Genomic DNA, 25,062 nt, shown 5'->3' on the forward strand with positions numbered 1-25,062 from the left:
TTCAAAATCCCAGTGTGATTCAAGAACTTTGCTTTCAAAATCCCAGTGTGATTCAATAACTTTGGTTTCAAAATCCCAGTGTGATTCAAGAACTTTGCTTTCAAAATCCCAGTGTGATTCAAGAACTTTGCTTTCAAAATCCCAGTGTGATTCAATAACTTTGGTTTCAAAATCCCAGTGTGATTCAAGAACTTTGCTTTCAAAATCCCAGTGTGATTCAAGAACTTTGCTTTCAAAATCCCAGTGTGATTCAATAACTTTGGTTTCAAAATCCCAGTGTGATTCAAGAACTTTGGTTTCAAAATTCCAGTGTGATTCAAGAACTTTGGTTTCAAAATCCCAGTGTGATTCAATAACTTTGCTTTCAAAATCCCAGTGTGATTCAATAACTTTGGTTTCAAAATTCCAGTGTGATTCAAGAACTTTGTTTTCTAAATTCCAGTGTGAAGAAGGCCTGACAGACACTACTCCCCTTTATAAAGCAGGTGAGAAAGAGGCCTGTCAGTCCCTTTTCACTTTTTTGTCTATAAAGCGATGGACACACACAAGGAGGAGATAAGAGCGAGAGAGAGAGAGGAAAAGCCCACAGGCCTGCAAGAGGAGCAGGGAAACCAGGATGGTCCCACATCAGCCTGCCGGACTCCAGCAGGAGGATCAGGAGATGTGACTGCCCTGCCAGTCTTGAGCTTCCCGCGTAGGTGATTTACAATGCGAACAAACATTAAATAAATACTGAGCTGACCAGGGACAGCCTGTGTCAGGCCTTCTTTACTTCCAATAGGAGGAGGAGGAAAAGGGATTTTAACCTCCCATCTCAAATCCTGTAGTCACTGAGTAACTGATAAGCACCTGCGCTGTCGATACATTTCTGACATTTCCCAGGTAGTGGGAGGCAAGCATTCAATACTGTATATTGCATTGTATGCCCTTCTGATTTTCCACTTCCATCCGGTTGCCAATGGTGAATCTGTCCTGTGCCCAGATACTGACATTACCTGATCCTTCAATACCTAGTTATTTGTTAGATTTCAAGGAAATAAGCTCGAGGTGTGGTGAAAAGCTATATCCTTCCCCCCCCCAAAAAAAAAGCTATATCCTTCCCCCCCCCCAAAATCTGCAAAACCGCTGCGACTGAAAGGAGGAAAACTCTTCCCTTTTTGTCTGGTGTCAGTAAGATTAATCACAGGGTTAAGGGAAATTGCTGGAACAGCAGCTTTGTTCTGCTCTCTGACCTAATTTATAGAACAGACAGGGCAGTAAATTGGCAAGAAAACTTGAGATTTCTGCACAGGATCTGGGTATTATTTTGAAAAAAAAAATATATATATGTGTATATTGCACAATATTTAATCTTTCCTGCTTCAATCTTACCGACTTGTTGGCTGTATAGATTTTCTCACCCGAGTCCAGACCAAGAAATGAGCTGTAAAGTACTTTAGGCTACAAGTAAATTGAGTGCTAATCCTCAGAATGCAACATTTTTTTCATCAGTTAAGCTCCCCCTCCACTTCATTCATATTAATCAAGTGTACACAACACATTATGGAATCCGGTCGAAGCAGAGGAAAATGTCTCCTAAGAAGAAACTCATTTTCAGCCCCGAACTGTGCCGTCTTGCAGGCAAGCGCAAATGCGCTGGAATTTTAAACTGTGCGCGCAATTACGCACGCATGACTTAAAATACGGCTACCGCGCCCATGTCCGCTCCTAATTCTAAGAGGTTACCCAAGCAAACGTATCTAGCGTATCTTTCTTAGGAACTTGTCGGCTTTCCCGCACACAGGCACGCAGACTATTAAAACATGCTCGTGCGTAGCCCCTGCCCTGAGTTGAATTGGCAAGAGGGAGAAGAAGCACCCTGGGGAGAGGAGTTACTCCCCTGGAAGGGATCCGGGGTGAGTAGGGACACTCGCCACAGCTGAGGGGAAGGGTATGTGCAGGAGTGTCCCCGAAAACCCTCCGAAACCTGTGAAGGACCAGGCATCTAGCCGGCGAGGGAGGGGATTGGTGGGACCGGCTGCGTCGGGGCAGGGCATCGGGGGGGGGGGGGGGGGGATTTAAACTTAGGCGGCGACAGCAATCGCCCTTTTGCGATTGCCGCCTCTAGTCAGCTGCTCGCGTCCCCATAGAGAAAAGGAGACTAATAGGGAACAGCAGGCCTTGTGTAAGCAGCTCCTCGATGGCTTACATACAGGTGGTCAGCGGTTCGAATCCACCCCTAAAAACAACCCAATCTTATATTAGTGACTTCTGACTACCCAGACTGGCGTGTGGGTGCACATGGGAGCGCGCTCATCAGCCCGCGCCCAGGGATGCAGCTGTTTTAAAAAATTGTGCGCATGTTATAAAATAGCCTGGCTGCACGCACATGCGCGCCAAATTTTAAGTGGGTGCGTGCCACAGCACGCAAATGCCGCTTCTACCGGGTAAATTGGGGGACTTTAAAAGGGGCGCACGCTGACGCCGTTTCCAGTTAGTCCCCAGTTTGCCCAGTTAAGAGGTAGGTCTTCCAAACCCACCTAGTTTAATAGCTTTCACTCCCCCCAGTTAAAATCCTGCCGATCTGATTATTTATCTCTATTTTATAACTTACACAGAATCCACAGCAGAGGTAAAGTTACGCAGAATGGAACTTCGGTGCGCACTGGATCACGTAAGTATTTACATGCACATCTCAGATTCATGCCCCGATACGCCCATGCCCCACTCAGACCACGTCCCTTTTTGAAAACCTCTGAGTGTGCACGCTGAGGCATTTATGCGCATATCTGGGCGGCTTCTAAAATCCACTCGGTGCTTATGAGCCCAACATATTCGCGCAGCCCCTAATGTTAACGTCAGTCTTTTAAAATTCACCTTCAAGAATCTTGCTCCAGCACAATGAGTGAGAAACTCTGAGCTATTCAACATTCAAAGAATTTAATTTCATTTGCATCTCACACACATTTATTCAGTTAAACACCATACTCACAACTGTTCTCAAATTAAATGCATACAAACTCTTTTTCACCTCTCAATTACTTCAACTACTACCTATCATTAAAATCATCCATTGTACCTGAAGACTGGAGGGTGGCCAATTTAACCACAATATTTAAAAAGGGTTCCAGGGGCGATCCAGGAAACTACAGACCAGTTAGCCTGACTTCAGTGCTGGGAAAAATAGTGGAAACTATTCTAAAGATCAAAATCATAGAACATATAGAAAGACAAGGTTTAATGGAACACAGTCAACATGGATTTACCCAAGGGAAGTCTTGCCTAACGAATTTGCTTCATTTTTTTGAAGGGGTTAATAAACATGTGGATAAAGGTGAACCGGTAGATGTAGTGTACTTGGATTTTCAGAAGGCGTTTGACAAAGTTCCTCATGAGAGGCTTCTAGGAAAAGTAAAAAGTCATGGGATAGGAGGCGATGTCCTTTCGTGGATTACAAACTGGTTAAAAGACAGGAAACAGAGAGTAGGATTAAATGGTCAATTTTCTCAGTGGAAAAGGGTAAACAGTGGAGTGCCTCAGGGATCTGTACTTGGACCGTTGCTTTTCAATATATTTATAAATGATCTAGAAAAGAATACGACGAGTGAGGTTATCAAATCTGCAGATGATACAAAAGAGTAGTTAAATCATAAGCGGATTGTGATACATTACAGGAGGACCTTACAAGGCTGGAAGATTGGGCATCCAAATGGCAGATGAAATTTAATGTGGACAAGTGCAAGGTGATGCATACAGGGAAAAATATGCCTTGCTGTAGTTACATGTTGTTAGGTTCCATATTAGGGCTACCACCCAGGTCTTGGGGCATATTAGGAGCTACCCCCCCTCCCTGCGGCAGGAGCCTTGCCCAAAAAAATTTAAGCAGAATCTGAAAACCTGCCTATTTAGACAAGCTTTCTCATAATACCCCTCCCTCCCCCTCTAATCCCCATATCCTCTTACTTGCTCTGCCGATATTTATTTATTAAATTACCTATGTAATTAGACATCCTACCTGTAAATAGTTACTCTTGTGAGTACTTGTACCTTTAAATTGCTTTTACTCCTTTACGCCTCAAGTGGTTCCCCCATTGTATCCTATGTTGCATTACTCGCAGTTTATTAATTTTTATGCATTGTTCCTTGTTCTCTGTAAAGCTCGGTTAGCTACTGTTTTGTTTGATGTGAACCGATGAGATGTTCCCAACGTTCATCGGTATATAAAAGCTTCTAAATAAATAAATAAATAAAAAATTAAAAAGAGCTAGGCATCATAGTGGATAATACTTTGAAATCGTCAGCTCAGTGTGCTGCAGCAGTAAAAAAAGCAAACAGAATATTAGGAATTATTAGGAAGGGAATGGTTAATAAAACAGAAAATGTCATAATGCCTCCGTGTCGCTCCATGGTGAGACCGCACCTTGAATACTGTGTACAATTCTGGTCACCGCATCTCAAAAAGATATAGTTGCAATGGAGAAGGTACAGAGAAGGGCAACCAAAATGATAAAGGGGATGGAACAGCTCCCCTGTGAGGAAAGGCTGAAGAGGTTAGGACTGTTCAGTTTGGAGAAGAGACGGCTGAGAGGGGATATGATAGAGGACTTTAAGATCATGAGAAGTCTTGAACGAGTAGATGTGAATCAGTTATTTACACTTTCGGATAATAGAAGGACTAGGGGGCATTCCATGAAGTTAGCAAGTAGCACATTTAAGACTAATTGGAGAAAATTCTTTTTCACTCATTGCAAAATTAAGCTCTGGAATTTGTTGCCAGAGGATGTGGTTAGTGCAAGTGTAGCTGGGTTTAAAAAAGGTTTGGATAAGTTCTTGGAGGAGAAGTCCATTAACTGCTATTAATCAAGTTTACTTAGGGAATAGCCACTGCTATTAATTGCATCAGTAGCATGGGATATTCTTGGTGTTTGGGTAATTGCCATATTCTCGTGGCCTGATTTGGCCTTTGTTGGAAACAGGATGCTGGGCTTGATGGACCCTTGGTCTGACCCAGCATGGCAATTTCTTATGTTCTTATGAGTGCAGATTTATGGCACAAGGGATTCCACTATATTGCATGGACAACAAAATACTGATGCAGCACTGGCATAGATCTCTGGGAGTGCCACCAGCCCACACGTGCCAACATGCACCAGTTTGAAAATTACCATCCACTTCGTAAGTTTGTATGGAAAATACTCAGTAAAGTCTATGTACGCTATGTACTGTTATGCAGGCTGCTTGAAAATGACCCTCTCTGTGTTATGCTGCACTATTACATGGGTTTTTCTTCATTCTATTATGAACCATTAATATTAAAGGACCAGAATGCCCTAAGCTGTTTTCTTAAATCACTATGGTTTAAAGTCACATTGTTCCATTTAAACATAGCTAAATATAACCCTCCACCACCAAAACTAGGATTACATAGTCATCGCTACTTGACCATGTATTGCTTCTTTCAGCTGTAGCTGCTTTGTCTTTTAAGGCACCCAATAGGGTGCCATAAAATAATATCATTTATATCTATATACATCTAAATCTATCTATCTCTATATATATATATATATATACAGAGAGAGAGATCTATAGTGGAAAACCGTATTGGAGGGTGAAAGGAATATTCTTATGCTGAGATCTTGACTTCATTAATAAAATGTGATTGATTTAATGAATGACTTAACATGCATTTATCCCCATGCATGTATGTATTGTAGATATCATGTCTATAGAAAACTAGGACCACAAATACCAAAATGCCTTGAACTGGCAATTTCCTACAGCTGGCACTGATTTATTAATTATATTTGTTTTGCACTAATACTCCAGCAATTGTTTTATCAAACCCGACAGTAAGGACAAAAAATGTCTTGCTTCCAAACTGGAAGGGCAGCCAGCAGAACCAGGAAGCGAAAAGAAAAATGTAAAACATGGAGTTAAAAGAAATATGAAAATAGATGAGAATTAGTTACACTGCTAACACGGCATCCAAATGGTTGTACATCTTAGTTCCAAGCCTATGAAATACGGAATGGCCCTCACTGGACAATTTTTAACCCTGTACTATATATCAAGTAGATTAGAATATATGAACAGAGTTCCCCAGGCCTCTCTCTCTTCAGCTTTTTTAAGCTCTTTTCAATTACTTAAGATATGTAGGGATGAAGGGGTCAGGTTAGCTCTTTCCTACCAAAACTTATGAGAATTTCAATGATCAACAGTTCGGTAACAATAAGTATTATTTTATAAAAATTGCACAAAAGTTCCATCATCTCTCAGTGTCACTAGAAGCTATCAATAGCGGGCAACATCTAACAGAAACCCTGAGGCAGTTACAGATGGCTTATTTCTTTTAGGAGTAAAGTAAAGCACAGGCAGACCACAAACAAATCAAACTTAAAGGTCATGGCCCTGCATTTCTTGTCCTTTACTATACTGCCTTAACACAGACTCACTCATAACTAACTTGCTCCAGAATCCTGTGAACATTATCTTCAATGATTCAGCCTTCAGTAATTATCCATAGTCTTAGCATACCAGAGTCAATAAGAATAGAAGAAAATAAGAGATGCCATGCTGGGTCAGACCAAAGGTCAATCAAGACCCGCATCCTTTCTCTGACAGTGGCTAATCTGGATCTCTAGGGCGTATATGGCAGATCCCAAAGTATAAAAGCCGCATATAGGGATCAAATCATCCAGTGAGAGATCATAAAGACGTGCTAGTGAATAGTTTTTTGGGACAGTTGGTTGCAAAGCAAAGACTAGGCCAACAATGATGTATTTGCAGGAGCTGGATTCAGAACCATGGAGAGCAATATACTCTCATAATATCCACAAGCCACCTTTGATGATGTCACTTTCCTACAGAAAAGGGCAGAAGACATGCAAGGAGGAAGCTTGGGATTTGACATCAGAATGAAGAAAGGACTAGAAGCCAAAAAGGTTTCTCTAATCCCAAATTTGTCTCATTTGCTTATGCTCTTCAACATTTATTTGAGCTAGCTCCAAATGATATATTGGAGGAAAAGCCAGCAGACAAATTTTTGCAGTGGCAATGCCATATCAAACAAGAACACATGAAGAACCTCTGAAATGTCAAGTCAGCATGTGATAAAATTGACATTTTGATGTCCTTCGTGGAGGGAATGGGGGGAGTTGATGATATGGATTTTATTTGAATGTGAGCAAGACTGATGTGTGTGAGCCATGTTCACAGTGAAAGTATAGGTTGTATAGCTATAGAAGAAAGCTTGTGAACACAAGGTAAACATAATAGGGAGGGGTCTTGTGGTTAGTGAGAGTGCTGGCATGTATGGGTAGTAGCAGAAAAGTCTGCTGCAATCTCCAGAAGAGCATCACAAAACTGCTCCAAAACATAAGCATTTTTCATTCCTGACACTTTTTCTTATTCCACTCCAGAATATGATAGAGTAAAAAGTAAAATGGTGGCACACCTATGGGAGGAAAGGAAATTTACATTTATTTTCCGACAAAGAATAAGTGGAGCCATGCAGTAAAGAGGGAGGCCTAAAAAGTTACTCCGGCCCTTTGCAGCAAATATATTTGGCATGAGGGCCTCTGATTAAGTGCTACTGTGGATGATGTACTAAGTGGAAACAAATGTGTTAAAGTCTGCTTAAGTGCGGATTTTAAAAGCCCTCCGTGTGCCAAAGCCAGGAGATATGCGACTATCTCGGGCCAGAGCGCACTGCATGGATTTTAAGAGGCTCCTGAGTATACACGTATCTTCCGGTATGAGCACAAATTGGGAAGACCAAAAAGGGGTGGGGCATGGGTGGAGTCTGGGTGGGGTATAGATGGCATGGGCATTCTGGGTCTGCAGCCTGAAGTATTTATGCACACAAGCATGTGCTGGGGTCCGCTACTGCGTAACTTTACTTCTGCTATAGATGGTGTGTAAGTTTCAAAATAAAAAAATCAAGGCTAGTCAGCAGGGTTTGAAGGGTTGGGCTAATAGGGTAAAAGGGAGGCTATCTAGCTAGGGGCATTAGGAAGTCCTATCCTTTACTGGGGCAAACTGGGAACGAAATGGGGAAATGGGTATTTGCATTGGTGCATGCGTACCTAGCAAACCCCACCCACTTATGTGGTAGAGTTGGCATTTGCACACATATGCGTGTCCATATAAAATTGCACACACACACATGTACTGTCAATTTTATAACATGCATGCTTATACACATGTATGCTATAAATTACAGTGTCCATTTGTACAAGCTGGCATACGTGCGTACATGTATGCCCACGTGACTATTTAAAGATTACCGTCCTAATGTGCAAAAATAGCAGAGTGCATTATTTGCTATGAGTGCATACTATTTTCCTTTTTTGCATGCAATGTAGATGTTACGAATCCCGGCTGCAGAACTCCATGGCCGGGCTCTCACCTCACTTTCAGCGTGCTCCGGGCTCTTTGTGGAATTCCCCTGCTCCTCTCAGGGCCGCAACTGGGCCTCTCCGCGGCGGCGTCTCCATGAGGGAGTCGCCGCTGAGCTCTGCTCTCTAACCCTGCCTCCTAGGCGCGCACGCGCAGGAGGCTGAAATTCAAAGGTCCCGCAGCGGGAAACTGAAGCTCAGCCCTCTGAGTGACGTCAGACGCCGGCAGATATATATAAATCCAGCACCAGTTTCCAGTTCCTTGCCTTGCAATGAGGATCACTCTTCCGAGTCACTAGTTCCTGTGTTCCTGATCCTGCTGTTCCTGATCCAGATCCTGCTGTTCTTGTTCCAGTTCCTGCCTCCGAATCCTCGCTCCTGCCCCAGCTTCCTCTCAGCTTGTCTTCCTGGTTCTTGACTTCGGCTTTGCTCCTGATACTCCGTGTCTGCTGCCCATCCTGATCCTTGGTTCGTCTCTAGCCTTCGCTGTTCTGCTACCTGCCCCGACTCCTGGTCTGTTTCTTCATTGTGCTTCTCTGTTGCCTGCCTCGACCCGAATTTCTCTTCGGACCTTTCTCTTCCAGGAGACCACACCTAAGTCCAAGAGGCCCGGGTCCCCAAGGGCTCCTCCTGGGGGGGATCTCGGGCTTCCGGTGGTGAAGCTCCAGTTGGTCTCCCGGCCTTGATCTGCCTTCCCGGCTATGGACTTCGCTGTGTGTCACCCCTCAGCATCCCTTTCATCATCTCCTAGCCGGCCCAAGGGTCCACGTCATAACAGTAGACTTAGCAAAATTTTATAACCATAAACAGTAAAATTTTGAACATAGTTTGATGCTTGTGAAAATTTATTTATTTGATTCATTTATATATTGCTTAGGCATAGCTTAAGGTAATTTACAATATAACATACATAAAATCATTAGCCAAAATGTTAAAACAAATAAAACAAACACACTTAAAAACAGTAAATAGAATATAAAATCATACAATACAACGTAAAATCAGGAACATAAAAAAAGTATAACAACATTCATAAAAATCAAAACCAAACATATCAAAACAAAAGAAATAAAACTGAAAAACAATAAAACAATGTATTAAATCATGACAACATAAAATCAGGAACAGTAAAATACAACAAATTCAAAACAAAGGGGTAGATTTTATAAATGTACGCGCGGGCGTACTTTTGTTCGTGCACCAGGCACGAACAAAAGTACGCTGGATTTTATAAGATACACGCGTAGCCGCACGTATGTTATAAAATCCGGGGTCGGCGCACGCAAGGGGGTGCACATTTGTGCAACCTGCGTGTGCCGAGCCCAGCGCGCGCTGCCTGTTCCCTCCGAGGCCGCTCCAAAATCGGAGCGGCCTCGGAGGGAACTTTCCTTCGCCCTCCCCCCACCTTCCCCTCCCTTCCCCTACCTAACCCACCCCCCCGGCCCTATCTAAACCCCCCCTACCTTTGTTGCCATCACCCGACCCGGGGGCTGGTCTGGAGGCCTCGACCACGCCCCCGGGCCGGTGCCATGCCCCCTGGTCCCGCCCTGAACCGCCCCCTGACCCCAGACACGCCCCCGGACATGCCCCTCCCCGCCCCTTTTACGAAGCCCCGGGACTTACGCGTTCCCGGGGCTCTGCGCGTGCCGGTGGCCTATGCAAAATAGGCGTGCTGGCGTGCAGGGCATTTAAAATCCGGCCCAAAGTGTTCAGCAACCATATTAAAAACTGATTGGAATAAATACGTTTTTAACATCTTGTTAATTTCTTGTTAAAAGTCTTATCACAAAGTGAGAGACTGTTTTAACATAATGAACTACTCTAATCTGGCAAATCTAAAAGGAACAGCTAATAACTGGACCTGTGAAGAGCATATTGTGTGTGAAAGAACATGTATTTTCAATAGGCAACTAATCCAAGGAAAGTCAGTATTATCCAACAATTGATCGATAATGGTTATAACTTTTATTTTAACCTAGCCTCAATAGGAAGCCAAAGCATCTAATAAAGCACTTTAGTTCCTGTGCCTATTAAAACACAGGCATCTGAGTTCTGTGTCACTTGTAAAACCCAAAGGACATATTGAGGAGTTATAGTAATCCATCGCAGATAAAATTAAGGCCTGCAAGACTATTCAAAAATCAGTCAGATGTAAAAAAGGTTTAAGCTGCCAAACATTTTTAATTTAATAAAGGTGGTTTTCACAGTTGAACCAATCTAAAGACGTATTGTAGCTTGCAGTCAAGATTAACCCCAAGACTTTTCACCTGAGGTAATATCGGTATCTCATAGCTCTCAAAACCAGAAGTTGATGGTTTATCATCAGTAACAGTACTCTCAAAAACCATAATCTCATTTTTAGTATCATTCAAGCACACTCTGTTATGCGTTAGCCATGCCTTTATAGTTGATATGCAAAGTGGAAGAAACTGAAAAGTATCTTTCCAAGATGTGGCCACTGGAAAGAAAAACTGGATCTCGTAGGCATAAAGTGTGTATTGTACTCTGAGACAAGGCAGGATATGACAGAGTGGGTGCTAAATAGTTATTAAAAAGGGTGGCCGACAGTGCCTAATCCTGAGGAACCTTCATCTCTATCATGTGCCATGCAAATGTTTCGGCTCCAATATAAATTTGTTGAAAATGATTGGTAAGATATGATATGATGCCGCAGAAATATTTAATAAAGCAAAGACAAATCTTTGGTCAGAAACAAAGTCATTGAATAAAATCCACAGTTCTAATTAAGAGTATTTCCATGTTCAGAAACTTCCAAAATCCAAACAGGAATCTAAAATAGGAGATATCTCCATAAAATCAGGGACAAATCATTCATTTCAGCAATAATCTGAATAAGCTCAGGAACAAATGCAGATTTAAATTCTTCCCATTTGGTATCTATAGACGTCATCTCAGAAACTGAAGTTTAAGTCCCGGAAAGCTGAGTAGCGTCATTTTCTTATTTTGTTCTAAAAATAGAAAGCAAATTTTTTCCCACTTGGATGCAACCAAGAGGGCATGAGGATCCACTGAAGTGTTAAAATTAGTCTGAATAAGGTGCTTAACAATATAGAATAATTCATGGCAGTTAGAGTTTGCCTGATGAATGTTCCTATTGAAAAATATGGGGTAGATTTTTAAACTTACTCCCGGCGCGCACACATGGACACGCGATTTTATAACATGCGCGCACGGGCAAATGGATGCTGTGCCGGGAGCCTTTGACCCTGCCCCGCCCCCTCCCCACCCCTTTTTGCAAGCCCCGGGATTTACAGCGTCCCGGGGCTTTAGGTGCGTTGCCGGGCCTTTTGAAAATAGGCCCGGCGTGCGTAAGACCATTTATGCGCATAACCTTTTTAAAATCCAGCCCTATATTTTTTTTATTGTTAATGGCTGATTTATAGTGCTCCAGATATTATTTATAGTGTGCATAGTCAGCTGCTAATAATGACCTCTGCCAGGCAGGCAAGGTCACAGCAAGTAGAGCCCATTCAAAAGCAGGAGACAAACAATGATCAGGATTGGCAGAAGATGACAGCAAGATCGGAAACTAGGCTGGGTATCAACTGGTAGTCAGAAACAGGAACAGCCAGATGCAGAGGAACGAAGAATCAAGACTTTTTAGCAGTGAGCTTCCTTTTGTGTACGAGCAGTGATGATGTCATCAGTCTGCACCACAGGAAATCCTGGGTGCTGGCCCTATAATGCTGGTGCGTTGCTGCAGAAGAGGGGCAGGATGCTGGGAGCCATGCTGAGAAGCCCCAGCAGCTCACAGGACACAGTACTGTATCCGGAACTATGTGGTACAGGATGCTAACCACAGTTACCCCGTGGTCAGTGGCATGTTACACCAGTAAAGTCTGGGGGTTCCTCAGGGATCAGCACTGTTAGAAAAACTTTTCAAAATTTATTCGGCTCCTCTTTGTGAACTGCTGCCAGCGTTGGGCCTGAATTTCTGTATTTACACAAATGACATACAATGGGGGAGATTTTAAAAAGAAGCGCGTGGGCCTACACGTGGGCATGCTACCCGGCACCGCACAAATGTGCGCCTGATTTTACAAAATGCGCGCGCATGTTATAAAATCCGGGGTCGGCGTGCGCAAGGGGGTGCACAATTGTGCACCTTGCGCGCGCCGAGCCCACTCCCTGGGGCTGAAGTAAGCTGCGCACGCCGGCCAACTGCCGGCCCAATTCGGTGTACCAGTTAGTTATTCTTTATCCCATTCACTTAAATTATTAGAAATTTATTTAACTGCAATTTAGAAATGGTTATTTCAGAACAAACCTCCCATTAATATTAGAAACATAAGACCATAAGAAATTGCCATACTGGGTCAGACCAAGGGTCCATCATGCCCAGCATCCTGTTTCCAACAGTGGCCATTCCAGGCTACAAGTACCTGGCAAGTACCCAAAAACTAAGTATATCCCACGCTACTGATGCTAGTAATAGCAGTGGCTATTTTCTAAGTCAGTTTGATTACTAGCAGGTAATGGACTTCTCCTCCATGAGATTATCATGCTTAGCAGATTCCCTTTACCGGATGATCTTCTTTCTTTTAAATTTTAGAGGTCAATTAAATGAATCTTCTAAGCATATACATAATGTCTGGGTGTTTGTGGATCCAAAGTTTTCAATTAAGGTACATATAAATAACCTAATTAGAGTTGGGTATTATAAACTGTAGATGTTAAAACAACTGTTGGTTCATGAGTATTTTTGAACAGTTCTTCAAACTTTCCTTTTTTAAGGAATTGATTATTGCAACTCATTGATACTTGGACTGCCAAAGAACACCCAACAAGCTCTACAAATATCATAGATTTCTGCTGTCTGTGTCGGAACCGATGAAAGCTCCTTTTTTGGCATCTCACTATTGGTTACCTATTCAATGGAGAATAAGATTTAAGGGTTAATATTGATCTTCAAATTAATAATGAAGGAGTACCATGGCTAGGAGCATTATTATGTGTTTAATACATCATCTTGTCCACTTTGATCTGCAAAGAGGGGACATCTTGGAATCTCAAGTATCCACTCAGCTCATTTGGGCATAATAAGAGACTGTGTCTTTTCAGTCGCTGGGCCCGTTCTCTGGAACTCCATGCCTGAGCAGCTCAGGACTATGTCAAACCTAGGTATGTTTAAAAAGGCATTGAAGGCATGGTTATTTCAGCAAGCCTTTGGCTCAAACACTTAAATGGGGCTTCTAGATGCACAGATATAGTAGATTGCTGCAGCAAGTAATTTAAATGAGACTCCTAATTTGTATAGGGATTGTTTAATTGACTTTTATGGCAATAAAACATTCTGGAGCAGTGACAAATGCTTTAGATACAAATTCAAGTGCCATCATGGGAGTGCAGAGTTAATGAAGATTTTGTTGGTTATTCATTTATTTGTTGTACATTTTTATTGTAAATCACCACAATCTCTTGGAGTGTGTGAGCAACAAATAAATTTTAAGTAAATCAATAATTAAACAAATAAACTTCATCTGATGGAGATCTGACAAGAATCAAGAAATATTGTTACCAATACACCTTGGAATACATTTTATGGGTATTATATCATCAGCTATTGCAAGAAGAGTATTGTTCCAATCATTCACAGCTGCTGTCTCATTATCCAACAAGATACTAGAGCAGGCAGTAGACAGTATTGCCCTAAAGGCATCAGAAATCAAATGACCCCTTTTCTTAATTAACTGCAGTGTGTTTGTACTCCCTTTATTAAAAAATTTAAGAATAAAGGAATACCCAAAAGATGGGCTTATGACTTGGTGCCTTAGTATTTCATTTAGTAATGCTTACCAGTAGGGTAGTTAAAAGATTAGGTCTGAGGAAGACTAAATCTAAAATGTGGGTAGGATCAGAAATAATCTGATCCCAGCCTCAGGCTGACATCAAGACCAAAAATGAATCCACAACAGTGACTGGAGCACATCATCAACGTGAAGGTTAACATCACCCAACACGACTGGGGACTGCAATTTCTCATCAAGATTTTTTAGGAATTCAATAAATACAGAAAAGTTTGCAGACATTACTCCTGGAGGTGCATATACAACACAAATACTAATGTTAGAGGAAGAAAGTGCTAATACCTCAAGGGGAGCTAAAATATCAACATCAAATTCTATCATTCCAAAGCCTTCCATAAAAACAATTAACAAGCCTCTGCCCCGCTTACTAATTCGATGTTTTACAGCCAGCTTGTTGCCAGGATGACTTATTTGGTTAATTAAAACAGTATCATGGTCAAAAACTAAGTTTCCATTACACATTAAAAGTCAAGAGAAAATCTCAAAAAATGAAACAAATCGGTATCTGCTTTTTTATGATCTGCATATTATCTAAGAACATCTTCATTTCTTTCACCACATAAGTATCAGTGGCTTGATTATAAAGAAATATTAAGTAAACAATGGACATGATCAGAATAAGCCATAAAATATAAAAGGTCATTTCTGGCCAGGGTTACTATATCTCCCTTGGCCAGAAATCACAGGTATTACTTGCTTGGAGGCCATAGGATCAAGGACAAAAGGAAAAACTTAAAAAAGAAACAAACAAAAAAAAAAACATGTTAAGGGCCCAAAATCACACGTGAAGGAGCACACAAAGGAGCATACTCCCTTGTTGTGCTCCTTTATGCTTGCAACAAAAAGCACTCATGCCCCAGCGTATAGCATCTCTGGTGTCTCTCATGGCTTTTGAGCCAGCTGGGACTGACATCACCGGGGGGGGGTTCTTATCGAAGATGACCAGGGATAGAAGCTGTCAATGGAGGCCAAACTCATAGCAGCAGCCCCAGATGGAAATCGGCTTCCAGTATTTAATTAATAATTATTGAGTTGCTGGGATGCAAAATTATGCAAAGTACCTCAAACTATTAGGGGTGAATTTTCAAAACATTTACATGCTTAAATTTAAGATATACATTTGTAAGTAGCTTGTACTCGTGTACAGACGATTTTATAACTACTGGAAAAACTGATCGCTCACCAACTGATGCAACCCACAAACTCAAAACAGGCTATCAGAAGTTGAAACTGAGCGGGATTATCTCATACATAGTTCACAACACAAAATAGCATGTGAACTTGTATCCCTTCTCACGTAAGAACTCATCTGTTTTTGGCCTGAAATAGCATTATGGAAGCTAAGTTGATTTTTATTAGCTTTTATAAAATGAACAAAAATAGATGAGTTCTTCTCACATGTGAAGGGCTACAATGATGATACACAAGTTCACATACTATTCTGTTTTGTGAACTATTTATTAAATAAATTCAGTTTCAACTTCTGATTTCCTTTTTTGAGTTTATGGGTCACATTAGTTGGTTGGTGAGTGATCAGTTTTTCTATTAGTTAAAGTAGTTCACTCCAGGTGTTTTTCTTCACCTGGAAGTGAACTTTTTAAATTTTATAAAAGAATATCTGTATTTTTTGTCTCATGCACACATTAATGTATGAAAAATAGGGGCAGTCTAAGGGTATTCCAAGGTATTATTATTATTATTTTTATTATTATTATTATTATTATTATTATTAAAGGCTTTTATATACCGACTTTCTTGATACAAATCAAATCAACTCGGTTTACATCGAACTAAGCAGTAACTATAAACCAACCAATCAACAAGAGACAATTTAAAAGGAGCATAAAGTTACATTATAACAAGGAAGCCTTAACTGGGAGTAGGAAAAAAGGGAGGGAGAACGAAGATAAAGTACAATATTCGATAGAGTATGGGAGGGAGACAAGGAGCCGACCTCATGATAACTTGTAAGCGTGATAACTTGTAAGGTAGAGCGCGATAACTTGTAAGGTAGAGCTAAGAATTATGCATGCAAGTTGCTATTTTATAAGAGACTTACGCTTGTACATTTGGGAAATTATTTGCATAATTTTATATCTGCTATCTTGTGCAATCGATAGACTCATTTGTTGTCTACTATTGGTTGGGTGGGGTCTGGGTAAATTGCAGGGAGTTCACAGTGAATAATTAGGAGTGTCTCGATGACCTGGAGAAGGTCTAGGTGAACTGGTGGAGGTTTCGGCAAATCAGTGATTTCAAACCTGCTGTAGCCAGGGTTATTTTTTTTTTAATTAAGGCTGTTAAAATACATTCAGCATTTTCTCTCCAGGATTGATTTTAGAATGATTGTACAAGATTTTATTTTAACTGTTGTTGATTCTTGCCCATTGGTCTTCCAAAATATCGATTTCATACAATTCAGTTACTGCAAAATGCTGCAGCCAGATTGATTATGGTCATTTTAGAGACCACATTTCACCAATTTTTATTCAACTCCATATATAAAATGTAAAATTGTAGTACTTTTTAAAAAATCAATTAGAGAAGATTCTATTTGTCTCATTTAACTTCATGTATATGGCCAGACAAATATAGTATATGGCCATGTTTATGATCACAAAATGATTTATATTGACTGTTCCTTCTTTTAAACATATTTGTCTGGCTGTGTATTTTCTGTCATTGGGCCAATTCTTTGGAATTCATTAACTCGCAATTTGTGCATTATCAATGAAATCAAGGTTTTCTGCAAACTAAAAGCTTTAATATTTTCATAAGTTTTTTCCAACATATGAATGTATGCAATTTATTTATTATTACAGTACAGTTTTGATGTATTGTATGTTTACTAATTAAATGTGCATATGTCTACTGCCAATATACATGCTTATGTCTATGCGTATGTCTCCTTATGCGTGAATATTTAAGACCAGAACTTGGAAATATCTTAATAAATGGTTTATCTATCCCTATTCAGTCTGAAATCAAGAGTTTAGGAGTCTTTTTTTTGGACTCGCAATTAATGATGAAACAGCAAGTTTACCTTGTAGCAAAAATGGCTATTTATAAGCTGAAGATGGTTAGACCTTTAAAAGATTTTCTACCACAGAACCTGTTTCATACTGTTGTACAATCCATGATACCATCTCATTTAGACTATTGCACTTCCTTGTATGTAGATTTGCCTGTGTTGCAACTAGTTCTGCATGCCACTGTGCGTGTTCTACTATGTCTCTCTGGAAGCGGGCATATTACTGCAGTACTGAGAAACCTTCATTGGCTACCCGTGAAATGGAGGTCAAAATTCAGGTTTTGGAAACTGCTTTTAAACTCTTAACAGCTGCTCAGCCATGTATTTTGAGAAATAACATTGAATAGTATACCCCCAACTAGATCTTCACGATCAGAGGGTGCACACCTGCTTGATATTCTTCCAGTTAGTAAATATAGATTGGTATAAACTAGGACTAAAGCATTTCCGTTTGCAGTAGTGACTGAATGGAATAATTGCCAGCAAAGAAGTGAGAGTTGCAGTAACTGAAATTCTTTACAAAGGCTATTAAAGCCCAGTTTTTTACAGAAGCATAAGGGTGAGGTATTATGATTTGGCTCTGCTATGTTTTAATAAGATGTTCTGGTTTCAGTTTTGTTTTATTATGTTGCTTTATTATGTTTTATTATGATGTTTTATTGCTGCGTTGTACCGCTGCATTATGTAACGTTATTTTGTTAACCAACCAGCATGGTTGCATTGATCAAGTGGTCTATAACAAAAAAAAAATTATGCATGTGTGTTTAAAATATTTCAACTTTTGTGTGTTAAACTGCACATTTTTTTCAAAAGAGGAACAGTAACTTTCAAAGAGGTGCACACTGACACGTGTGCGTTGGTGCATGCCCAATGACGTGGCTTTCATATAGCAAACGTGTGCATGTTATAAAATAGCCTAGGTATGTTTGTGTGTGCCACATTTTGCACTGGGCATGCTCAGCTGCACTCATCCAGGTACGAGCAGTGCAAGTGGGGGAATTTTATAACAGGTGCTCAGCCATGCCATGACCAGTTTTAGCAGTTTGCACAGTCTAGAGTTAGGTCCTCCAAACCTCCCTGGTTCTTTAGCTTGCACTCCCTCCAGTTACCCCAGACAACTTAAACTCCTCAGGGAAGCATTTTTGTTTTAAACTTACACTGCCTCCATAGAAGTAAATTTACAGTGGCACTGGGCCTGGGCGCATAGGTACTTGACCCCGCCCTGGAATGCCCATGTTCCACCCACACCATGCCCCTTTTTTCATTCCAAGTAAGATATTCGCATATCGGGAGGATGCACCCGCATGAGGGCAGCTTTTAAAATCTAGTGGACGCCTGCATATCCTGCACGCATGCACATCTCTCAATTGTGGTGTGCGCCGGCTTTTAAAATTCACCTCAAAACATGTGTGTGTACGTTTTTAAAACAGGTAGGAAAAAGTATGCACTTTCAGTAAATTGCAGATATTTATTTATTTTATTTACAATCTATTGTATTCTGCTACTGCCAATTGTCTGTCCAGTACGTATTACAAAATTACAGTCATAAAACATATTTAACATTACATAATGCAGCGGTACAAGACAGTAATAAAACATCATAATAAAACATAATAAAGCAACATCATAAAACAAAACTCAAACCAGAAGAACAGACTCAGTATTATGTGTGTGTTTGTGTGTGGTGGAGAGGGAAGGGAGACACGTTTTTTTGATATTCCCTCTCACTCAGCTGTAGAAGCTCACCCCTAGTCACTTTTCCTCAATCTCACTAATATAAACCTCACAAAAAGACATGCAGTTCTCACTGACGATTATGTCCTTATGACAAAGGCCATTAATTGCTACTATAGCTAATGGTCAAATAGAGGTCAAGGATTCACTAGACATGAAAACTGAACTACACTATTTTTTGTTTCAGAACTTATGTGCAACAGCAAGTTTCATATGCCGACCGGCTGCCGGTGTGCGAGTCCCCAGATTGGGAGTAATGGCCATTGTCCTGGAGACCCCGCCCCACCCACACCTCACCCCCCTGGCCCGCCCCTTTCAACAAGCTTGGAACTTTGCCATGCCGTTTTTAAAATGTGCTCAGCCTGGCCACTCGTGTATCCCCTGGTTTTCTGTGCACCGGCATATGAAAATTTGGGCTAATATGTTTAAATAATTTTGGGATTATCTGCATTTCTGAGCATAGGTGGTGTAACTTTTATAACTCCATGCACAGCGGTGATGTTACATGTACAAGGTACAAGCAGACTGTACTGAGAATTTCCAAAGCGAACCTATGCATATAAATTTGCTTTGAAATTCCTTACTTAATTGGTCAGGAATGCACATAATTGTCCAAGCAGAGTTACATCTGCTCCAAGCCTGGTGATTTGCATGCATACATTTGACAATATGAAAGTATGATCATAAGTCTTATCCCTGCCCCAACTCCACCCTCTGGAGTTGGGGCAGGGATAAGACTTATGATCATACTTTCATATTGTCAAATGTATGCATGCAAATCACCAGGCTTGGAGCAGATGTAACTCTGCTTGGACAATTATGTGCATTCCTGACCAATTAAGTAAGGAATTTCAAAGCAAATTTATATGCATAGGTTCGCTTTGGAAATTCTCAGTACAGTCTGCTTGTACCTTGTACATGTAACATCACCGCTGTGCATGGAGTTATAAAAGTTACACCACCTATGCTCAGAAATGCAGATAATCCCAAAATTATTTAAACATATTAGCCTATGGAAATTATTTAAACATATTAGCCTATGGAAAATAGGCGCCGGCGCCTATGGAAAATAGGCGCCGGCACGCCTATTTTCCATAGGCCTGCCGGCGCGCGCAGAGCCCCGGGACTCGCGTAAGTCCCGGGGTTTTTTGTCGGGGGCGGGGCCGATTGATGCGGCGTTTTGGGGGCGGGACGCGGCGGGCCCGGGGGCGGGCCCGGGGGCGTGGTTTCGGCCCAGGTCGGTCCGGGGGCGTGGCCGCGCCCTCCGGAACCGCCCCCGGGTCACGTTTCGGCACGCCAGCGGCCCGCTGGCACGCGTGGATTTACAACTCCCTCCGGGAGGCGTAAATCCATGGACAAAGGTGGGGGGGGTTTAGATAGGGCCGGGGGGGTGGGTTAGGTAGAGGAAGGGAGGGGAAGAGAAGGTGAGGGGAGGGCGAAAGAGCGTTTCCTCCGAGGCCGCTCCGATTTCGGAGCGGCCTTGGAGGGAATGGAGGCAGGTTGCGCGGCTCGGCGCGCACCGGCTGCCCAAAATCGGCAGCCTTGCGCGCGCTGATCCTGGATTTTAGCAGATACGCGCGTATCTACTAAAATCCAGCGTACTTTTGTTTGCGACTGGTGCGCCAACAAAAGTACGCGAATGCGCATTTTTTGAAAATCTACCTCTATGTGCATACTTTCCTGTGCACTTCCACCCCCACCTCCCAGGTTGATTTTCAAAGTGAGAATCAGGCCTTAATAATGAGAAAATACCTTTCACTTCTATTTGATAACATCTGGAAAGTCAATATGAGAAACTGCAGACTAGCAAAACACTCATAACAAATATTTCGGAAATAGCACTACTTGAGTCCATGGCCCCTTGACATGAAAGATATTCATTCATGTCTACATATCTATTGCTAGCCCACATTCTTCTCACTGTTTCTAAAAGAGTTCAATGACCTCTACACTGTTGATAAACATGAACTTAACCCAAGAAGACAGAGGTTTACATACCACTACACACACAATACAAAAGTGAAGAAGCATCGTCCTCATTTTACAAAAATCTGTATTGTAAATTATTGCTTCCTTGCAGTTTAAATGGGCTGCCATCCACCGAAGGTCACTTATAAGCCACATTTCTCTATTTCACTTTCATATTTCCATCTGCTGGCATTTTGAATCTTCCACTATGGGCCAGATGGGCTAAGAGAGTTTTCAATCATTTTATTTCTATGGAGAAAATGCTTCGTATATATACCCTTAAGTCAGAAGTTCTAAATTCAAAGCACTAATTTCTTTTTTTTTTTTTTAATAGATATTCATATTTTTATAAAGAAAATTCAATGAGGTTTCACATTCCTAAAACAGTACAATAGCATGGTGACAGTTTGACGGAAGGTTGGCACTATTCGGGATGATGTCTTACTCTCTGGAGTACAGAGCAAGTCAGAACAATTTAACGTACTTAAATCCTCTTTTAGTGAATTCCTAGATGGAAAAAAATTCAGTATGTCAAGAATTTTATTGTATTCGCTGAGAGGAGTTTCCACACTAATCCTGTGAAAAAACATATAACTGACACATGCTACCTGAACTGAAGATCCTGCACAAGCATTAATATAGCTTCCCTCTCACTGTAATGATGTAACAACCAATCTCGTTTTGCTTGAGTTAAAAGCCAAGTGAAAGTCAGAAATTTCAATACAGTCCCCATGTGAGTATGAGATAAACAAATGAAATTTCCATCATGGAGGAAAATATACATCAGGAAAATAGGAATTTCTCTTATGATCAATTCCTGTTTTAATAGCTTTTACATATCGGAAAGTGTAACTGAAGCTGGTGACTTCAAACTGGAAGGTGCATCGTAGAACTTCCTTTCTCTGATATAATGAGCACTATTCTATCAAATACACATCATAATAGTGCTCTTTAGTGCCATATAGCAGTCTAACTAAATACTACCAGGTCCATATTCAGCCTCTGGCCAGCTAGGAAAGTTAGCCTGAACATATCAGGCTATGTAAAAGTACCTCTGATAACCTTTAGTACTGCTCTTTGGCTGTAATTGTTGAAGTGATCATTTGTATGTAGGTCTCCAGTACTATGGAATGATCTTCCCCTTGAATTAAGGGAAGTTCTTGATATAAAGACGTTCAGAAGAATGCTGAAAATGTGGTTTATGTCTCAATTTTTTTCTATTTGATGTGGCTATTATTGGGTAGGAATATTATGGTATAACTGATGTGGTTAATACTATTGAATAGGCATGGAGCGAGAGGTTTGTGTATATGATTCATATTTTATTTTGTTTGACTGTATTAATATTGTTTTGTGTATTTTTATTATTGTTTTATTATGTATTTTAATGTATTGTTTTTAATATGTTGTATATCACTTTGAAAGATTTTTAATCAGTGAAGCGATTCAGAAATATTTTTAAATAAATAAATAAACAGAGCAAGAATAGATGGTAAGGAAAATTCCCCTTTTATTACATTCCCCAACATTTATGACTGGTAGGATGTAGAACAAAAGTATGGTACTTCTTATGGTGGAATTCAAAGTAGTTTTGAGAAATACCTATTGTATGTTATCAACTTGCAGAAGACCTAGCTCAGTCTTTGTGCAGATCTGGTTAATTTGGAGCCAATTTCAGTATTCATGAGCATAATGTTGCCAGTAGATTCCTCTTTCTCAGGCACAACTTTAAATTTGCATGTAAGTACCTACCCACACTTATGTGCACCGGTGTCCCCTGCCGCACAACTTTACTTCTGCTATGGATGACGTGAAAGTTGTAAAACAAAAAGCTCTAGGCAGATCAGTGGGGTTTTAAAGATCTCAATTAACAGGGGAGAAGGGAGGCGATTAAACTAGAGAGGGTTTGGAAGTCCTATCCCTTACCTGGGCGAACTGGGAACAAACTGGGAAAAGTGGTAATGGCATCAGCGCGTGTGTCTTTTAAAATCCCCCCCCCCACCCCCCACTTATGTGCAGGGCCGGTGGAAGCACTAGGCGACTGCCTAGGGAGCCACTGGTCGGGAGGGTGGTGGCATGGGCACGGTCTCTCCCTCTTTCCACCCGCGCGGCTGAAAGAGAACGCGCCATGGCTCGGTTCTGCACGGGCAGAAAGTGGGCAAGACCGTGCCCATGCCGACGCAGGCGGAAGGAAAAAGAGCGTGCCCTCGCCGCAAGAAGATGTGGTACTGGCCCGGGGCCTGTACAGGAAGAGCAGCGGCAGTGGCCCCGCCCACTCAGGAAGCTGTAACGACGGCCCTGGTTCCTGCTCGGCTGCAGGAAGCTGTGCAGGAGGCAGAGAAGCGTCAGCGCCCGCAAGCCTGAAGAAAGAGGACGAACACTTGAGGGGCTTGCGGGGGCCTAAGGAAGAGGCTGTTGCTGTTGGCTTTGTGCTGCCGGGGGAGGGGAAGTGAGTGAGAGAGCATTTTCGTGTGCGTGTGTATGTATGAGAGGGCACGTGTGTGTGCATGTATGAGAGGAAATGTCCGTGTGGGTGTGCATGTATGAGAGAGAGGTTATGTCCACGTGATTGTGTGTGTGTGCAGGTATGAGGGCATGTGTGTATGTATGAGAAACAGGGAATGGCTGTCTGTGTGTGTGTGCATGTATGAGGGCAAGCATGTGTGTACATATGAGAAAGAGAGAGAATAAAGTATATGAGCAATAACACCTGCTCCTCTCCCCCCGCTAATCCTCAACTATCTCAGGGCATCTGGAATTCAAAAGGTCCCAGGTATGGACAGCAGGGGATTTTTTTTTTTTTATCTTTACTAATTTTAATTATTAGATATTCTCTGATGTGTCTGCTGTTTTTAAATAGTTTATTGGTATTTGGAAAAGTTGTAAAACTATTAAATTACTGGAGATTGTTCTGTTTGTCAGCTGTAATGAAATATGTATTCTTTTTATTAGTATGGTGTTACATTATTGATTATTGATATTTCTTGATTTTATTGTTTATGATAAATTTTTATAAATGCATGATTTTACTTGTATGTAGGGACGATGTGACCGGGATTGGGGGGACGGCACAGCAGGCTGTAAATTTTGCCTAGGGCGCCTAATAACCTTGCACCGGCCCTGTTTACGTGGTAGAAGCGGCATTTGCATGCATAGGCGCACATCCACTTAAAACTGTGCATGCGGTCAAGCTATTTTCATAACATGCGCGCATGATATAAAATGGCCGTGTCCCTGGGCACGAGCCAATGAACGCATGCACATGTGTGCCCACGCGCCGGTTTAAAAGTTACCATCCCTCGGTTAAGTACCAATATTTGGACTTATCCTGTTAAGTTAGCGGATAAGTTAGACCTGCCATAGAACAGATTTAACTCAGCCAGATACAACTTATCCGACTAAGCAGCGCCAAATGCGGGGATATTTAGCAGCGGCGCCACATATCGCATGTAAGCTAGCTGGATAAGATGTATCTAGCTTTTAGTTACATAGATATTCTCTTTTGAAAATCTACCTCTTAAATATCTTGTAAAGTCAATAGAAACCTGATCTGAAGTGCTGAGATTTAAATGAACATTTTTCTCTATTTTGTGAGCGTTTTGTCGGCGTGCAAGTACAGAACAGATAAAAGCCGAAAGTTACAAATGAAAAGCAAAGCCACCCTCACCTTATAACAACAACAAACACTTAAAATCTGGCATCAGCACTGGAAACGTTTACAAATTTAAAACATAATTATAAAGATGAAGAAAAGCGAAAAAGTATTTCTTACTGTCATGAATATTAGGTTATTAAATTCAGTTGTCTAGATGAATACATAAACTGTGCTGAAGAAAGCAAATTCAATGGAGAGAGTCCTGCTTATGGCCTATAAAGTAATTCAGTGCTAAAACTGCTTAGTTTAATGCGGGAGCTTCAGGTGGAAACAGCACGGATGAACCTCACCAGCAAGGCTTATTTGACAACCCGAAGTCAGAAAAAAGGAATGGATTTGTCAGCAGCAATAAAACAGGAAGACAAAAATCACAGCTGATGATCAGCTTCAAAATGAATGCTCTAGGCCAGTGATACCGAAGAGCGGTTACCAGCAGAGTGACAGGCCACAGGCAGAAGATCTGTACAGCAG

At 41.3% G+C, this 25,062-nt stretch overlaps 1 protein-coding gene across 4 annotated transcripts in view; it reads right to left on the bottom strand.

The window, feature by feature from the left end:
• SETBP1 (SET binding protein 1) overlaps nt 1–25,062 on the bottom strand; it is a 535,593-nt gene that overhangs the window by 60,583 nt on the left and 449,948 nt on the right. The gene's annotated exons all lie outside the window — the stretch shown is intronic.

The sequence above is a fragment of the Rhinatrema bivittatum genome, chromosome 1 (genome assembly GCF_901001135.1).
Source record: "Rhinatrema bivittatum chromosome 1, aRhiBiv1.1, whole genome shotgun sequence".
NCBI lineage: Eukaryota > Metazoa > Chordata > Amphibia > Gymnophiona > Rhinatrematidae > Rhinatrema > Rhinatrema bivittatum.